The following is a 13,428-nucleotide window of genomic DNA, read 5'->3' as shown; positions in this document are numbered from 1 at the left end:
TTATCAGTCTCTCACAATGATCAAGAGGAAGTTTTAAGGGGTTCAACATTTTAATTAGAGTAAAATCTGGACTTTGACTGTGTCATTGCAACACCATGGTTTGTTCTTCTTCAGTCATTCATGTGTTGGTGTGTTTGGGATTATTGTCCTGTTGCCCAAGCTTTAGATGCTGGTCCTACCTTAACCCTATTACATTTTAGTTTTATGAGAAATTCATGGTTGTCTCGAATGATCTTCTCACTGCTAAATCCAAAGGTGACTATTCTGTCTTCATCATTCTGGATCTCTCGATACTCTCGATACTGTGGACCACCAGCTCCTCCTCAGGATTCTTTGCTCCATTGGCCTGAAGGACACTGCACTCTCTTGGTTTTCTTCCTATCTCTCTGACCACACTTTCAGTGTCTCCTTTTCTGGATCTTTCTATTCTCCTCTTCCTCAATGTTGGGGTTCCTCAGGGCTCAGTCCTAGGTCCTCTTCTTTTTTCCCTCTATACTGCCCCATCGGACAAACCATCAGCAGATTTGGTTTCCAGTATCATCTCTATGCTGATGATACCCAGCTGTATACTTCTGCACGTAACATCAACCATGCCTTACTCCAGAACACTAGTGACTGGCTCTTTCTCTCTTCTTGAAACTTAATCTTTTTTAAACTGTACTTTTTATCTTTCCACCATCTACTACCTAACCCAACCCTGACCTCTCCATCTCAGTCTGTGGGATCACTATAGCACTTAGGCAGCAGGCCCGCTGTCTTGGAGTTGTGCTGGACTCCGACCTCTCCTTTGCACTGCATATTCAATCTCTTGCTCGATCATGCCGCATGCATCTCAGAAACATCTCCAGAATTAAATTGAAGCCTCTAATGCTTATTGTTGCTCTGATTCTCTCTTGACTAGACTACTTTAACTCCATAGTAATCGGACTTCCTCTCAATAAACTCTCTCCACTACGATCTATTCATAATTCATCAGCCAGGCTTCTCTTTCAGACCAAATGCTACATGGATGCCTCCAGTTTGGTTACTTGTGGTCTTTGATCTGTCAGTGATATTACATTAATCTCTACCTTAATTCGAACCTTTCAAGGACTTCTTCCAAGCTGCACCAATTCTCTGGAATGACCTTCCCTGGACTATAAGACTAATACCCACCGTCCAAAGTTTCAAATATGCTCTTAAAACCCATCTTTTTATGCAAGGCTATCGCACTCGCTAACTGCATGAAATGTCAACTATCTCTTTACTAATCCATCCTATGTTCCCCTCCGATTATCAATCAAACACCAGATATATACCAAGCTCCAGGCTTCTCTGAAGTCACTTTTACGTTGGACTGTGTATATAAGATGGCAGCCGACGGCTGGTGCAAGCAGCAGAATTTTTATTTATGAAATTATTTGATTCTGTTTCCTTATAAATACTGGCTGGACCATGACCATAAAAAATTGTTGAAAAGTCTGAAGGATGGTAGTCTATAATAAGATATAGAAAATCAATAATGTCTGTGACTGGTCCCAATTTTGATTTAAATAAATAAAGGGTTCCAGTGGTTCATATGACGTTGTCTATGGTAGCTGCAGTCTAATCTGTATATGTTGCTCTAACTTTACATTATCTGTTAGTCATCCTAGTGTTGTAATTGAGCGACAGAGTACCAAAGGGTGCCAACACACTATCCCAATACTGGACCCCATAAGTTCAGCAGGAGACAACCAAATTTGTAGGTTATTATGATCTATTTCCTAGTACAGGCAATCTCATGTTTCTTCTTAAAATGAATTTGAATGCATTTGTATACATTTTTTTCCCTGTGACAGATTTCAAAATTTATGGTTGTCATAAGAACAGAAATTAACTATAAAGCTTCACTACAGACACAGTTGGTAATTCATGTAGTTGATCATTGGAGGCTGAGACTAAAGTTCAGTAAATTAATTGTATCCAGAGAGCTTTAACAGAGGTCACAATGGACTGAGAGGTCCAACTGTAACTAGGGGTCGTCTGTAAGTCAGGGGTTCTTAAGTCGGGGACTGGATGTGGTTGATAATATATGGGCCCTATAATAACTTTATCTGGTGGGCCATAAAGCACAATCTAAGCCTGGTTCATCCAGCCTATGGTAACTCCAGTCCATTTTTTGTCTGTGTTGGCTATAGTTCACCCCAGCCATGCTGGCACCAGTGTTTATGGAGCCACTTGTTCCCATGGTCTATGTTGGCATTCATCCAACCTATCTTCTGTCATTCTATTGCATCTTGTTTATTATAATTTAAATCCATTCTGTCTATGATGGTTTCATTCTCACTTATACTGACCATATCATCTGCCTTCATTTTATTGGTATTTATAATATTCATAAATCCTTTTTATTATAAATTACAAATTATTTTACATCAGTGATTTGCTGAGCACCCAAGCATTGCAGGTCTCCCTAATCCTGCCATTTATCTAATGCATTAGCTCTGAAGATACTGGATCTATTCATGTGCCTGCAGGGTCAGTTTTTTTTCCTTTCTTCCTCTTAGTAACTTCAAAGGCCTGCAGGATAAAACACAAATGTAACACACAGGCTGCAATGCACAAGCTTCCGCTGCTGAACACACCCACAGGGCAAGTCCTGGAATGCAGCAGCCTGGTCTCCTGGCCCTTGTAGTATAGGACTGTGTACAGGATGTGTCCAGCAATTATGTCTGCTCCTAAATATCAATGCACAAAGGCATATCAGTGTGGAATTGCCTGTACCCTACATGTTAGTGTGTCATTGCCATGTACCCCAAGTGTCAGTGTGCCTTGGTTCTGTCCCCCTATGTGTCACTGTCCTGTACCCTAAGTGTCAGTGTCATTGTCCTGCACCCATAGTGTGGGTATGCCATTGTCCTGCAGTGTGCAGTTATTCCTACTCCAAATACCACAGTGTGAATGTCCTGTTACCCAAGGCATCAGTCTGTCATTGTCCTGTCACCCCAAGTGTCAGTGTGTCATAGAATCTGTGGTTGTAGAAAGTTAAGTGATCTGTAGCTGTGGATTATTAGGATTACAGCTAAAATTAATACTGTTATAAATAAGCATTATATTTTAGGGCCAGGTGAGAGATGTAGTGCAGGTGGTTTAGATACAGTGAGGGGGTAGGTTATCTCCAGGGCAGGTAGGTGTATGCCATGTTACAGGTCTCACAGCACGTAGCTGGAATGCAGACTGAATATAATGTCATTTTGCCTCAAGCTGTCATTTCTAGAAGTGAGAGGTCAGTCTAGGACGACCCTTTACCTTAAAGGAATGCGGGTGGGGGAGGGTAATTAACACTTTGCATAGCCTACTATCCCGGCACTGAAGGGGTTGTTGAGGTGTATTAGGGATAGAGGGTCTTTCCCACACAAAGTCCAACCCTCAGAGCTTCCTCCACCCCCAGATCCCTTCTCCTCCTCCTCTACCTTCTTCCCAGTCACTTCTCCCGAGAGTTGAGAGCGGACGCTGCAGGCTGCTATGTGTCTTCTTGGGGTGTAGGTCCTCTCACACCTGAGTACCGTTGTGCTGGCATGAAGAAAGGGCTTCAGACTTTCGTTTTCAGGAGTACCAGACCTGGCACAAAGCCCACAAGCTCTGCCTGGCGTCATACAAAGGATCGGGAAAGTAGCTGAGAAACTTCTGTATGGTCTGTGCGCTGACCTGATTCCTTGGGTTGGACTTGCTTTGAGGGATCTCCTTGCATGGACTTGTCCTGGGGTATCCCTTGGCCTTGGATTTATACCAAGTAACTCTCCAGGTGGGACTTGTCCCGGGGGGGTCCCCTGCTTTGGACCTGGCTTGAAGGATCTCCTGGATCTCCAGATTTTGGCTTTTGTCTGAGGTTCTCTTGGTGCCAACTTTATCTGAGGCATCTACTGAGTTGGATTCATTATAAGTGATGTACTCTGGGATTCAGTTCAGATCCTATGGGCAAAGAGAGCCCGTGTCAGAGGTAAGCTGCGCCCAAACATGGTCTGTTTCAGTATCGTTGCACCACTGTCTAGTGGGGCACAGGGCTTACAGTCTATTTACTATGATCTGCAGCTACTCAAATTGTTATTGTTTCAGAAGAATTTGTGTTTCCTATTATTTTTACAACGGATACATTCTATTATAATATTACTTTTATTATTATTATTGCTAATAATATTTATGTTAAAAGGCTGAATGCCTACATAAGCAAAACGATCGGCAACCTGTCTCTCTTATACTGTAGTGGAGGAATGACTCCTATTATACTGTAACGGAATAATGAGAGTTGTAGTTTCACAGTTCACAGTTTTCACAATATTACATGCTATTATTACAATATTACATGTAATAGCAGAACTACAACCCTCACTATCCAACTATCCGATGTCTTTTGCTCAAATCTTCACTGTGTGTAACATTTGATGAATGTTTACATTTAGTTGATACATTGTATAGAGGGGACAGTGAGCCATAGCTGTTCTTGTCATTTTGTCTTTTTGTTTTAGCTTTATTTTGTTGGTGCTGCCATGTCACCTACTGGAGGGAGCAGAGATCGCCCCCAAGCCTCTCGCCAGTTGTGCATTGTTTGGAGTCTCTTTCAGGTCTAGACTGTATCTCTGCAGGATTCTGGCAGACAAATGCAAGGAAGAAAAAATGAACTCTTACACATTTGCAACCCTAGCTCTCCCCTCTCAGTACCCTGCGGCTTTCCAGGCCTCTCCTAGCAGTGGGGGACAGCAGGGTAGAGGTGCAGGCTGGTGTCATTTCCATGGCTGTATATCTTGCTTTAGTTTGACCTCTTGCAGTCATCCACTTCATAACAAGCACCTACAGACATTCAGGGGGGTGAACACAGGGTGATTGTGTTGTGCAGCATTCCCGCTGCTCTTTCTGGGCCTGGGAGCTATGTCTGTGATATGAATGGAGACCTGGGGGAGCACATAACTTTTCACATTTCTCTCTTTTTTTTGTAGTCTTTGTTCATTTAACCCTTGAGAGTTGATGGTTACCTCTCATCAATCTTACCAGGAAACTGTCAGTATTTACTCTTTGGCTCTTTCATAAACTTTGTATAGTATTAGGCATAACTTCTCAGACACAATAACAAGATGAACAACACCTTGGTTCCTCAGCTGTGATATGCCTAAATAGCAAGTAGACCATGGGCACCATTGGTCCTGTCCACGCTAAAAAATGTATAGACTCTACATACATAAACAGTCAGGTCATTTCACAGGATGATGATGGAAATGACTGATGTGCTTATTTTCTATTGGGGTTCAGAAGTCATAGAGTGTGTCACACTGCATAGGTTCTGGCTTTGGGGTGTACAGTGTGTGCATTTTGGGGTTGTGTGTAGGGTCTTGATCCACAGTGACCTCTTTGCACCCCATATAGGGCATTGTTTTAATTTATATAATTATTATTAGCCTCTTTTACCAAGTTTGGGTAAGGTCACCCTAGAACCATAATATCTAATTATTTGTGAGTGGATCGCTTGCTGTGTGGGTTCAGCACCTTTTTTTATGAATATCACTTATCACCTATTAACCTGGTTCTTTACATTGAGGTTGTGTACCCACATTCAGTGTTTTTAATGCAGTTTCTAAAGCCTTAACCTGGTGTGGTTCATAATGGGAGGCAAAGTATAAATGACAGGTGCTACTGTCAACTTTTCATTCCACTCCTGGTTTTGACATCACAAGCCGCATAAAAAACCTGAACAAAAAAATAAAACTTCAGTTCTCACTACACAAATGACTCTGCCATAGTTTTACATTTTAATGCTGGAATTGTGGGCACAACACTTGAATCTTCCCATTTATCTGGCTCTACTGGACTGATCTTTGATCAACATAGATGACTCTAGTATATTTGTTTTGTTTTAGTTAATTCAGGTCCATAAATCTCTGCCTCCTTGACTTCAGATTTCTGGATGATGCCACCACACTGGGTCATGAAAAAAACTTGATATTGAAGGCGTTCAGCTGCTTGGTAACATACTGGGAGTGGTTTATTTGGTCAATTTCCGCTGACAGGTTACCTTTAACATTTGTGTGCAATAGGCCTTAGACATTGAATGAGAGGGCTGGAAATAGCTGAGATTGAGGAGAAAACCTTCAGATGGTGGGATCCACTTTATATTAAGACTTTTGTTCAGACCTGCACCTACTGTATTTGGTCCTGCTTAAAACTGCATGTAAAAACTTCAATTATTTCTACTTCTTATTCTGCCTTTTCGCCATATTGTGTCTATATTCTGCTTTTCAGATTCATTCTGTTTATTCAGTTTGCTTTATCTATTGCACAGTTTACTTATCTTCAGCCTCAGTCTGGGCATTTTGCTATGCCAATCCCAAAAATTATTTGTTGTCTCCATGTACTTTATACAATGATCCACAGTTTGGGGAATGATGATCTAATCTTAAGAGACAGACCAACTTAATTTTTTTGTTCCCATTTGACAGATCTGTCGCTTTACACCCAATGGGTATAGTTTTGTATCATGAAAATATGCATTAAATAAATGCTAGCCAAACACCATCATTTTGACAGTACTGGGCACCCATTTTATTTACTTTGCTACCCCACCATACTCATATTTACTTTGCTAGCAGTGACATAGGTTGTACAAAAAAAGGTTGGCCATGTTCGAATGCAATATTGGTGATCATTTGTTGTGAAGGTAGATCAGCAGCCAAAGGCACCTTTTGCTTTTTGAGAACAAATGCATTTTTGGCCAAGCATGTGTGTGTAAGGGACCGTCGGTAGCAAATAGCTGTCAGTTTTTTTTTACCAGCTTTATTTATAATGTGACACCTACACTGCAATATTATAGTAGATATATCCAAGCACATATGAGTATTATAAATGTAGTTCTCTTACATAAAATGCACTACTAATGTTGTGGTACATAGGTGGCAGTTCCAATTCTAAATCTGAACATGAACTGTATACATCTATGTGTCTATGTTTAATATTTATCTATGTAGGATGTATTATATAGACAGACCGCACAGCTAGTTTATACCACATTGATATCAAGGTGGGGGATCCAGAGCCAGAACTATACAGCAGATGATCTAGTCCAGGCCTTGTTATTCACATGTGAGGATCCAAGGACTATTAATTTTTCTCATCTCCCTTTATCTATCCCCCCCTCCTGTAGCCAGGCCAGCGAGTGAGAAGAAACAGATGAGGAATCCAGAGCTGTCTAAGATATAACCATAGAAACTGAGATATCATCTCCTAACAAATGTACATTAAAACTTAAGTGAGCATTATTATTGGCTGATAATAGCCCCTAACCTGAGCACTAGTTCTTATATCTTTATCAGACGTGAAGGAAATTTCAGTATACGCGGGGAGAAGGACAATATCACACTGCCCCCTGTAATATATGGTGATTGCATGTTCTCACATGGCGAAAGTGGAACAATGGATGCAGAGACAGGTGGGGACAAGGGGGAAACTGTAATGTGGGATGTCAGAAAAAGGATGCACTAGCACCTCTAGTACAGGATATTAACATGCTGACCTTTAAGCTCATGGAAAAAGGGAGGCTTTGACATTTGGGTGCCATGACAAGGGACTTGACACATGGAACCAAGTGGTGCAACAAGTTTTGGACTGGGGCTCCTTGGGCCCACCAGATTAAATTATTCTAGGGGCCCACCCTTCATCATCCCCTTAGGGCAGTGATGGCTAACCTATGGCACTGGTGCCAGAGGTGGCACTCAGAGCCCTTTCTCTGGGCACTCAGGCAATCACCAGAGATGACTCCAGGTATCTTCCTGCAGTCCCAGACAGCCCAGGACTTGCTGTGCACAGAGCTATTTTAAAGTGACAGCTCTACCTGGGACTATTTTCTGCTTTATTGGTGTCCTCAGGGTGCTGGTATCAATGAAAACTGTGACAGAGAAGGGAGTATAAATCTCAAATTAAATTTCTGTGTTGGCACTTTGCGATAAATAACCGGGTCTTTGTTGTAGTTTGGGCACTCGGTCTCTAAAAGGTTTGCCATCACTGCCTTAGGGAATAGACCCTACTTATCTACTTGTCTTCTGCTGTATCTGTGGGATCCAGTATTGGGTTAGAGTCTGGGGCCCACCTAAGTATTCTCTGGGTCATGGGAGAAGGGATGTGCTGCCACATGGTGCTGCAGGACAAGGTACGCACTGACACGTGGGGTTACTCAGAAAGTAAGGAGAAGGTCACGCTTTGGTAGCTGCTTTATTGGTACAACACTCTGCAGTGGATTTTCTTTTCTGTTCATAAACAAACATTTCGCTCTCGTCTGCGTCTCCTCTTCACCTTCATCTGTTCTTCATTTACTCAGCACATTTTGACAGTAGTTTAAGTTGGGGTGCTTTTTGGGAGGGGGTCAGGATGGGCGCTGCTAAACACAAATGTTATGCTTGGCTTTATCCAGTCACAGCAAATATTTCTTTCCTTTTGTTTTGTTCTTTTTTTTTCTTGTGGTAAATTGATGAAAAAAAGTAACTTTGAGCCTCATTTCATATAATATTTTTTGTGAGGGAAAGGAGCAATGCAGCCCAGATCACAGTCTCTCCTGCATTAACCAGACAGGCATGTACAACATTTTTTTTATTATATCAAAGTAATTGCAGTACAGTATTTGACAGCCTTATTTTTTTACTGTTTTGATTATTTTAATTTAAATTTGTTTTCAATGTTGTGAAGTCTAACTGTTACATAAGCTGTTTGTTGCAACATCAGCACTGAGTATTTTAGGTGATGAGTTTGATGATATCCTCTGGGGTCTCCTAAATGGAGAGTTATATATAATAGAGAAGGATCCCCACAGTAGCACAGAGTATTTCGGGAGATACGTGAAGTATAAATACCACAGTCTGATGTGCTTTTAAAGGGAACCTGACATCAGGGACCTAATTTTCACAAAAGACAGGTTACAGAATTCCATTAGAACTGCATTGCACATCTGCCTTTGTGCCTTCTCTAAGCATTTGCATTACAATATAATTGTGTTTTATAACTTACATTGCACCCTGACAGAATCCTCTGTGTAGCCCCAGGGGTTGGGCTTTGGCTTGGATGCATTTTAAAAAACAACATGTGACTTGTTTGTGCTGCAGACTCCTCAGCTCTCGGCCCCCACTTTTGTGCTCCTGTACAACTACTTCTTCACTTACCGAGGTAAGCTCACCAAGCTGTGATCTCTGTGAAGGAGCAGGAGGGAGGAGCTGTACAGGAGCACAAAGATGGGGGCCAAGAGCTGAGCAGTCTGCAGCACAGACAAGTCACATGTTGTTTTTTTAAATACATTTAAAACAAAGCCGACCCCTGGGACTACCCCAAGGATTCTGTCATGGTGCAAGGTAAGTTATAACACACAATTATATTGTAATGCAAATGCTTAGCGAAAGCAGAAAGGTAGATTTGCACTGCAGGTGTAATAAGCTTCTGTAACCGGTCTTAAATGAAAATTAGGTCCCTGGTGACAGGTTCCCTTTAAGGATGGATTGAATAACTGGTGCTGAAAAGTGCAATGCTGCATATACACTGCTGAATTTCATTGTATTACTATAAGGCTACCTGCACGAAACTCTCAGCGCAGGATTTGTTCTACTTTTATAATGGAATGGATGCACAGTCTATGAAAATAATGGATAATAGTGTGCAATGATCCTTTAAAAAGTATTGCATTTAGTGTAGCCATGTGCCATCCATTCAAAAGACAGATGGTACACAGCCATGTGCATGAGCACGAACACTTATGTTAGTAGAGCTTGACCCATGTGAATTTTTTGGGTTAAATTTTTGGTCAGCTTTTAACTCTCTAGCCCAGTTCCCAACCAACATTTAGGGTCTGTTAATTTTTTGTGTATATATATAATATATATATATATATATATATATATATATATTATAAATTGTGCATAGTTTTAGACATTTCTCACTTTTCACCTCCTATTTGTTGGCATAATGTATGTGCCAGGATGTGGATTGTTTCATCTTTGGTACGTGCCCCTTTTCCTGCAAAACCATGTCTGTCTTTAGGCCAAAACCCTTCATCTTACTACTTGGAGTTTGATCTAAACCAATGAATCAGATGCTTGAAGTGATCCTTTTAGAGGGGTTGTACCAAGATGAAATATTGTGGATAGGTGATATATCTTCTATTACTCCCACCAGTCAAGCATAGGGATACTTTAATCAATGTCAATGAAACTGTCAAATAAGCCAAGCTTCTAACAATCTCGAAGAAGTCAAATGGTTCACAAAGTGAACACAAGACACCTGGATCCCAGCCAGACATGTATTGCTTGCTCATTGCTCCCCCTTCTTCACTCAGCAGGTAGAATTTGCATCTGTGTAAAAATGAATGGAGCTAAGTTGTAATAACCTAAGGCCCGGCTCCAGCACCCGGTTTATCTGGGCAAGTGTCGGGTCCAAGGGTGCTAGAGGGGCGCACAAGCTAAAAATAAATTTCAGCTCCCTGATCAATTGTACCAGTGTTGCTTTAAGGTACTGGTACATATGATCACCTTCTGGCTCCTCTTGTTATCTGTCCCTATGTTGCGCTCGTCGGGAGAGCAGCATAGAGGCACAATGCAAAACTCGCCTTTCCTCGCTCCTCCAAAGCGCTGCTCCTCACTTTACCCAACAGCTCTGAAGCCGGCACACATGTGTGCCGGCTTCAGAGCTGGTGCATACAGTGGTGTATGCTGAAGAAAGCAGGCGGCTGCTTTGGGGGAGCGAGGAAAGGAGAGGTTTTTTTTGTACCAGAATGGGGTGGGCAGTGTGGCTGCTGGGATGGGGTGAGGACAGTGTGGTTATGGGGGGAGGGGACAGTGCAGCTACTGCGGAGGGGGGGGGGGCAGATTGGCTACTGGGGGGAGGGACAGTGTGGCTACTGGGGGGAAGCAGTGTGGAGTCGGGATGTGAATTTACTGAAAAGGGGCCTACTAAGGCTCTGTTGCCAGGAGCCAGCCCTGAATAACCTGCACTATCAATTGTCAGACATAGAGCTGTTTTTGGAAGAAAGTATAATATTTTTAACCCCTTTAAGACAGGAGACTCCTTGAGCCTAATGTCTTATTGGTTAAATCTGTCACCTCTGCCTTTATGTGTGGGCAAAAGGTCAGTACATGCTGGGAGTTGCAGTTTTGCAGCAGCTGGAGAGCTGCAGGTTGGGGACTGATGCTTGGGGAATTATGGCTGCCACATGGTCTCCGTCTATAATGGACATTTGGAAGCCCTCTTCATTGGCATCTGAAGAGAATGGGCACTCTCAGGGGAAGCAATGAGGACCCTGTGGGATACTTTAAAATCTACTTGGAATCTTAGCCAAGGGAACAGCATGAAGACGACCTAAGGATAAAAGCTTTTCTTCAATCACTATGGAGCCCCCGGCCTAAGGAATGTGTCAGTTTATTCTCTCTGTAGGAAATCTGTCAGCTCCACTACCTTCACAAAGGTAACACTCACAAGGCTGCCGTGACATGGGAAGAAGGGTTTCGCTTGGATATGTGACCCTCGGATCCATTTTTTGTTTGTTGGAGAAAGTTATGAAGTAGAAATATTACGTTCCTCTGTTGTGTATTCTATTAAGAACATGTCTATATATGGATCTTATTTACGTTTAAAAGATGGATATTTAGATGGATATTTGTTTTATTGATTAACATATTTTTATTGCCATTCAAATTTACATTTTTTTCAATTTTAAAGACAAAACACGCAGACAAAGGAACCCCAAACCCTGACAAAGACCACGTACACAAAAATAAAACAAAAAGTGATCTAGTGTCATCTGATAAGGAAACACAAAATAATTCCATGGGAGGGTAGTAGAGCATCGTAGAACATCCTAGAGCAGTGGTGGCTAACCTATGGCACTGGTGCCAGAGGTGGCACTCAGAGCCCTTTCTGTGGGCACTCAGGTCATCACCAGAGATGACTATAGGTATCTTCCTGCAGTCTCAGACAGTCCAGGATTTGCTGTACACAGAGCTATATTAAAGTGACAGCGCTACTTGGGACTACTGGAGGAGTGGGAAGGTGTGGACAGATCTGGATTATCATTGTAGCTCCTGCTCCGGCCCTGACAATTCTTCCTGTTTATGGTACCCTTAGGGAAGCAACAATGATCATCCCAATGTCTTCTATTTTCTGCTTTATTGGTGTCCTTAGCGTGCTGGTATCAATGTGACTGAGAAGGGAGTATAAATCAATAATTTAATTTTTGTGTTGGCACTTTGCGACAAATAAGTGGGTCTTGGTTGTAGTTTGGGCACTCTGCCTCTAAAAGGTTCGCCATCCCTGTCCTAGAGGATCCTAAGAGTAGCTAGAGACGTATCCCCGGATAATATTTCGATGTGGTGGAGGACCCACAATCAAGCAGGCAACCTGTGTAAAACGTGTCAGGTGGGATGCTGGGCCCCCCTGACACTGTGGGCCCTATAGCAGCCGTTATGGCTGCTACCGCTGTAGTTATGCAAAAAGTAGTTGATAAAAAAAAATTTGTAAAACCCTTTATTATTTTGTATATTTAAGAATTGTTCTTATCTTCCATATATGTATTTATTTATTAAATATAATATTATCTTTTACTTATTGATTTTGAATGTGGGTATTAGAAACCATGGATGCTTTCTTCTAGAAATGCCACTTGACCTGAGCACATATTTGCTTGGTATTGAAGCCAGACATATCACATGGGGTGCTTTGAGTTTTTGTTTTATATCCCTTACAATCCCTGTTCATGTGCTCCTGACATGTATCCTTGGTTATTAAATATTCTGGAGTAATGGATGATCATAAGTGAGATTTACTCACATTCTCTCTATACATAGTGGCATGACATTCCCCACACCCACCCCTTCTAGGATCTTATGTCTTGCCTTTGCTGTTGTCCTTGCAACAACATTTGTGGATGATTGAAGCCGTCTGCTGCCATTGCACAGCTGGAAGCAACAGATGTATGAAAACAATGTGAAATAAACATTTGTCTATAAAGTTTAAGTTTTAATTGTGAATTATATTTTGACCATTACAGTAAATTAATAAAACTGTTTTGCAACTCTTCATATCAGTTCTTCAGCATTTTCAAGATATTTTCCTTTCATTAATATATATATATATATATATAGGGGATGAAAATATGTTCTGATTTCATCTTGCGCGCATAATATATGAATACATGTGGTTGATACATTGGGGCTTATTTACTAAGGTTCCGTGGCCGCACTTTAATCAGACATTTTTCGGGGATTTCACTGCCATGACAGGTATTTAGAAGGGGATTGTGTTGCATGTGATCGGATTTTGGCGCAGCTGTGCCGGCTTTCATGCGGCAGAAATCGGGGGGCGTGGCGTCGGACTAATTCAGACTAAGCGCATGATTTAACATTCAAATTGTGTCGCAATCCCACACACTTACATGCACCAGGAAGAAGGTGA

At 41.7% G+C, this 13,428-nt stretch overlaps 1 protein-coding gene across 4 annotated transcripts in view; it reads left to right on the top strand.

Annotated features, from left to right (window-relative positions):
• Positions 1–13,428, top strand: part of CDON (cell adhesion associated, oncogene regulated) — an 83,471-nt gene that overhangs the window by 47,154 nt on the left and 22,889 nt on the right. Inside the window, exon 1 of one of the 4 annotated variants that reach the window (XM_072156572.1) lies at positions 3,701–3,961. The exons of the other annotated variants lie outside the window; for them this stretch is intronic. The gene's annotated coding sequence lies outside the window, so the exon portion shown is untranslated. Of the gene's footprint in view, positions 1–3,700; positions 3,962–13,428 lie in introns of those variants that run through there. 4 annotated transcript variants of the gene reach the window in all.

This window comes from Engystomops pustulosus, chromosome 6 (assembly GCF_040894005.1).
Source record: "Engystomops pustulosus chromosome 6, aEngPut4.maternal, whole genome shotgun sequence".
NCBI classification, from domain to species: Eukaryota; Metazoa; Chordata; class Amphibia; order Anura; family Leptodactylidae; genus Engystomops; species Engystomops pustulosus.
This window is presented reverse-complemented; position numbering and strand designations above follow the sequence as displayed.